The 6,678-nt window shown below is 36.2% G+C and overlaps 1 non-coding gene across 1 annotated transcript; it reads left to right on the top strand.

The window, feature by feature from the left end:
* The first annotated feature begins 3,119 nt into the window (after positions 1–3,119).
* Trnat-ugu (transfer RNA threonine (anticodon UGU)) lies at positions 3,120–3,196 on the top strand. The gene has a single exon. It is a non-coding gene; the product is annotated as a tRNA-Thr (tRNA).
* The last annotated feature ends 3,482 nt before the right edge of the window (positions 3,197–6,678 follow it).

Genomic DNA, 6,678 nt, shown 5'->3' on the forward strand with positions numbered 1-6,678 from the left:
TCCAGGTGATCTGCAAGCAACTTAACTGCCTGCCATTAAAAAAAAATCCAATGCGCCCCCCCTTTAAAAAAAATATATATAAATGATATATATTTAGTTGTCAATGAACCTTTATTTACTTGTTTTTACGTGGTGCTGAGAATTGAACCCAGTGCCTCATCCCATGCTAGGCAAGCCCTTTACCACTGAGCCACAACCTCAGCCCTTAAAGTCCAATACCCTTTAAAGATATATTACAAAATCCAGAACTCAATGTCAAGTTCACAGTGCATAGCATCCAATCAAAACTTACTAAGTTTGATTAAGGAACAGAATGGTGTAACCCAATACCCACAGACAATTCAGACAGTGGAAACCAGAGCAAAGAGGTAGAGATGGTGGAATCAGCAGACAAGATCTTTAAAGCATGAATTACAAATATTTTCAAGGATTCAAAGGAAGGCAGAAACACATGAAGAATTGAAACAGAAAGATGAAAAATCAAATGAAAACTAGAGACAAAAAATAACATATCTGATGGGAAGGAATTAGTAGCAACTTAGATATTGAAAACCAAATGTTCCCCAATCTTGAGGACATAGTAATAGAAATAATCCAAAATGACACACCAAGCAGGAAAAAATTTTAAAAAATAGAACAGTGACTTGTGGGACAATACCAAGCCATCTAACAAGTGTAAAAGAGTCCCAGAAGATGGAACAGATAGAAAAAGCATTTGAAGAAGTATCCCCAAATTTCCAAATTTAATGAATATTATAAACCTATAGATCCACAAAGTTCAGTGAACACCCAACAGGGTAACACAAGAAAAGTGTATCAAACAATATAACCAAATTTTTGCACATGAATGATTGAAAGAAAATCTTAAAAACAACCAGAGGGGAAAAACACTTTAAGTGGAGAAGAATAAGACTACGAACCCAGACATTAAGTGTGACCTGGTTATACTGAAAGTGAGAAATCCACCTAGAATTCTGCACCCTGCCTCATGTCTTAAAACTGAAAGTAAAAGAAAGACTTTTTCAGAGAGGGACAAAAGATCATTTGTCACCAGTAAAGTTGCATTACAGGAGTATGCTAGGGATTGCTTTTTAGGCAGAGATAAATAAGAAGAGACATTTGGCTCTATTCAAAGGAATAAAGAGAGCTGGAAATAGTAAATATATGAGTAAATAGAAAGGGTTGTTTTTCTCATTTTTATTGACTGCATAAAGTAATGTGCTAATATTTTCTCTGGTTTATAGTATGTATGGGAGAAAGATATATGACAATAATATTACAAAGGATAGGTGGAGAAAATTAAAATATGCTGGGGTGAAGTTTTTACACTATACCTGAAGCGATTTAGCAGTGTCGAAAGATATGCTGGAATACACTGAAGGTATATTTTGTGAACTCAAGCAAAAACAAACAATGCTCAGAAAGAAAGGAAGAAAGGCCAAATACGTCTAACTAATAAGCCAGTGGTGACAATATCACAGAACATTAAAAAAAAACCACACACACTCAATCCAAAAGAAGTTAGAAAAAGAGAAAGAAATGGAAGAAAGAACAGATGGGACAAATAGAAAGTCAACAGCAAGATGGTAGTTTAAATCCGACTATGCAGATAATTACGTTGGATGTAAATTGTCTAAGCACTCCAATTAAAAGGTAGAGATTGTTAGATGAGCTTTGCTTTTAAAATTCTAATCTATGTGCTATTTACAAGAAACATACTTGAAAAGCACAGACACAGATGGGTTCAAAGTTAAAGGATGGAAAACGTGATACCGTGCAAACATTAATAATCATAACAAGGCTAGGGGAGTTCAATGTATATCAAATTAGGATTCTGTATGGGCAATTGTTATTGGGTCAAATGGGGGAAGTTTCATAATTATAAGGGAGCGAGAATTTATAAAAGAATCAAGAATTTATAAAAGTCCTAAATGTATACATACCTAATAAGAGACATTCAAAATACATAAACCAAGGACAGATGGAACTGAAAAGAGAATTAAGACAACCTCACAATTACAATGGAGGACTTCAAAACTCTCCTCTCAGTAGACAGAATCCATGGGACCAAGAAAGCCTTGAAACACACTGCCAACCAACTCGACTCAATTGTACATCACTCCACCCAACAATTGTATATTTTTGTCAAATGCACATAGAATATCCTCTAATTAGATCATAATCTGGACCATTTAAAAAGTCTCAAAAATATAAAGGAATTTAATTAATATGGATGATTTTTTTTTCCCTGACCAATTTGAATTAAATTTGAAATTAACAACAGAAAGACATCTGGGAAATTCCAAATACGTGAAAATGAAACAGACCAGTTCAAAATTACCCATTGGTTAAAGAAGAAATCACAAGGTAACATTGAAAATGAAAAATTCGCTAGAAGGGTCAATGACAGATCTGAGACAGAAGAAAAGATGGGTGAGTTTCAATCAGCCACACAGGAAAAAGTTTGTCTTTATTCTCCATCTGGACATCTATACGGAATGATGGTTGGGATGACCACTGCCATCTTTCCGTCAGCCAAATTATGGAGACAACCCTTGAGGAGGGTAGACCCCAGAAACAGGAAGAGCCCAAACCTCAATGCCATCACAGAGCTGTGAAATCAACCAACTCCTGAACCCACCCTTGGTTTTGAACTTCCAGCTCTGTGAGATGGCACATTGCCCTAAACCCAAACCCATTTTTGTATCCTGCCTATCTGAGGGGGTTAAAAATGACAAGAGAGATAAGAGTTCGGGGAAAGAGGACATAGAAATAGCTCAAAAGATTTTCTCTGCCTTCTGACAGACTACACCTAACACTTAATTCATGTCCCACAGTGATAGATAACTGGAGAGAAAGGTGTGTGGAGTTATTAACAGAGATTGATTGCTTTAAATATTGGTTAAAATGGTGCAACAAAGTCTGACTTGGGGAAATTCTGATCGTCATATGAGCTACTGAACATTTTGTGTACTGGGACTCAATCCCCAGTAACAACATTAATACTCGGATGAAAAGTCAGGAAGGACTGAGGCTTAGAGAAGTCAAATAACTTGCTCACAGATTTGCACCTGACAGGGAAGGCGTCAGGTTTTCTGACTTCAGAAACTGAACTCTGAGGTTGGGGACGTAGCTCAGTTGGTAGAGTGCTTGCCTTGTATGCATAAGGCCCTGGGTTCAATCCCCAGCCCATTCAATAAATAAATAAATAAAATTAAAAATAAATAAAAAAAAAACTGAACTCTGAACAATTAGTTCTCATGTCTGTATCTACACCCCACACTTCTATCCTCTGATCCCCTCCAGGATTCTGGATCAAATACACCCATGGGAAGAGATATCTCTTCAATAACAGCCATAATCTGCAACCAGCTTCCTTAGTGCAGCCTCCCTGATAAAGCTGAGTTCAGTCACAGTGCCTTAGGGAAACCACTTGTTTCCTCCCCATTATTTCTGTAGCATGGCTCCAAAGAACAGACCTAACCCCATCTACTGACTCTGATTCCCACAGAGAAGAGGAAAATGGAAAGAATGCCATGCTAGCTTACCATGCAGGCTAGAAGTGGAATAAAATAGCTGGCCTATTTGAAGGTGCCAAGCCTCCTTACTACCTCAAGAACAAAAAGCTTCCAGGAAGTAAAATCCCACCCCCCCCACCCCCCCACCCCCCCCACCCCCCACCCCCGCCCAGGGTGGCGTAAGGAATGTTGGGTAAAGGCACCTGGGGCTTGGAGAATGACCATATCTTAAGGAACCTCCCACTAGGTAGTATTGAAGGGACTCCTTCTAGCACCTGCCAGGCCAGCTGGAAGAGGAAGCAGATATGAGAAAGAATATTGGGATAGCAGTGTCACAACCAGAGACACAAACAAGGTGGCCTGTGAGTCCAGGAGAAGCTTGTGAGACCCGGTTTATTCCCATGATTCCCCCTCCACACACTGCTAACTTCTACCAGAAAGATTGAAAAAATATTGGCCTTCAGTAAAAATAATACGAAAGGAAATAGCATGGTACTGATTCAAAGTGCTACAAGTGAAATAATGATATGAACATGACAAATAATTCTTTAAAAGTAAATAATTCATGCAAGAAAACATGAAATGGACAGGAGTTAATTATGGATTAATGCTTCTCCATGCAAAGCAACAATACACACACTCAATGTGTGTGCACACACAAATGAAAAGAAAGCTCAAAAGAAAAAAATAAGCATACAAAGAAGGGTGATAAGTAACAAAAAATACGAAACTTGATGTGGCAGATGTCAGCAAACAATAGAAGAGAAAAAAAAGCATTACAAAAATAAAAGTAGAAATAAAATGTTTAAAAAGTGGATCACTGTGAAGCACAGGGCTAGGAGAATATGGTAAAGGTTTTAAATCTCCAGATTCAAACATTCCTTTAATTTAGTTATGTTTTCTTATATAACTTTGACTGTTTTGTAGTCTTTTTTTTTAAGAACACTAATTATGCATGTGTTGGTTCTTCTTTGTCCTTGATAGCTTTTGATTCTTTTAAAAACCTTTCAAAACTATTCTATTTTACTGATTTTTCTTCACCTTTTAAAATTTTTTGTTGTTGTTGTTGCTGTTGATGGGCCTTTATTTTATTTGTTTGAATGTGGTGCTGAGAATTGAACCCAGTATATCACACATGCTAGGCAAGCTACAATCCCAGTTCCTTACGTCACCTTTTTAAAGCTTATGTCTTTAGGAAAAATGACAATGAATGATCATTCCAAAGACATATCCTACTAAATTTGCTAGAATTCAGAGGTATGAAAAGAATCCTATGGACTTATAGAAAACACACACACACACACCCCAAAAGAGATGCTTATGTGCATGTAAATTTTTTTCCCCATGGAGTCATGTGTTAGGAGAATTAACTTTATATCTGTCGACACAATATTCAATATTAGAAGACAGTGGGCCAGAGTCCATAAAGTCATTAAGGGAATAAAATGTAACCATGAACTTATTCCAGCAAAAGTGTCATTTGAGAGTAAATGCCACACAAAATTATATTCAAACATACTAAATTATAGAATAAGTCCTTTCTTATTCAATCAGCTTTTTAAGAGACAAATGGAAAAACCCAGGTGAAAAGACTATTGGGAAGCTTGGAGCCATAGAACTTAGTTCTTTATTGTATTCAGCTTTAACTAGGGACATGTCAGTTACAGAACAGAAGGTCAGTATTAAAAAACATGAGAGTGTGAAATAATTTTATTAACAAAAACTAAGAAGTGGGCCTGGGTTTGTGGCTCAGTGGTACAGTGCTTGAGGCAATGGTTCAGTCTTTAGCACAACATAAAAAATAAATAAAGTTATTTAAAAAAACTGAGAGGTGGAGGGAAAGATCCAGGGGTAGGTACATAGGAGCATAAGTACTCTGATTTTCTTCAGATTTCACAGGGGCAAGCCAGAGACATATAGCATGCTAACTAACCAGGGTGTTTGTATGCTGTTCAAATATATAAAATAAGCATCTTATATAAAATAGCATTAACTAAAATAATAATATACTTAACACCAATCTAGTAATGGATGGTATACACAGGGAAGGTAGAAAGAAGTACAGTGTGATGATTACTCATATTTCATACTGGGAAGTACATAGATACTACTAGAAGGGATATTTTAAAAATGAGTCTGTTATTGCATATAACTCTAAGGTAGTTTTATAGCACTATTAGAAAAAAAAATAGATTAAATCTCAACATCCCAAATTCTTACAGGGAAAAATATGTGCACATGAGCAAAATTAAGAGACCACAGACTACTTTGAATGATTAAAAACAGAAAGCATAACCTAAAATGACATTTCCAAATCCTCTGTCCTGCAAATGAAACACAGTAGGATATATTTACTTATCAAATAATGAAAACCTTTCAATGGGATTTAAAGAGCAAGACTTAAATACATATTATGTATGAGATAAAACAATAGAGAAAATCAGTGAAACCAACAGGCAATTCTTTGAAAAAACCTCTAGGAAGACTAACAAAAGTGGGCTGGGGATGTGGCTCAAGCAGTAGCGCACTCGCCTGGCATGTGTATGGCCCGGGTTTGATCCTCAGCACCACATACAAACAAAGATGTTGTGTCCACCAAAAACTAAAAAAATAAAATAAATATTAAAAAAATTCTCTCTCTCTCTCTTAAAAAAAAAAAAGACTAACAAAAGTAGAGAGAATACACACATTACCAACATCAGAAAAGAAATGAGAGCTACCACTACAGATCCTGGAGAAATTAAATGGAAAATAAAGAAGTATTACAAATGAACTTGTGTTCATAGATTTGACAACTTAAGAAGAAAAGGCACGCTCATTCAAGATGACATCATCTGAATGAAACCATTAAAATTTGAATTCATAATTTAAATTCTCTCCAAAATGGAACCATCATGCCCACATGGTTTCACTGGAGAATTTTACCAAACTTTAAAAAAAAATCATTAATAATTCTACACAATCTCTTTCACACAATGGAAGAGGAGAATATGAGGTATAAGGAAGAGAGAGGAGTCTTTGGTCTGAAAAAAGGAAAAAAATGGAAAAAGGTCATCAACCAGAGTGAGTAAGAGTAAAGAGACATAAATGGGAGAGCAGTGGAAAAACCAAGAGATGGTTTTGGGCCTCTTAATTTTGAGGTGTTTATGAAGCCTGATCA

This window comes from Ictidomys tridecemlineatus, chromosome 2 (genome assembly GCF_052094955.1).
Source record: "Ictidomys tridecemlineatus isolate mIctTri1 chromosome 2, mIctTri1.hap1, whole genome shotgun sequence".
NCBI lineage: Eukaryota > Metazoa > Chordata > Mammalia > Rodentia > Sciuridae > Ictidomys > Ictidomys tridecemlineatus.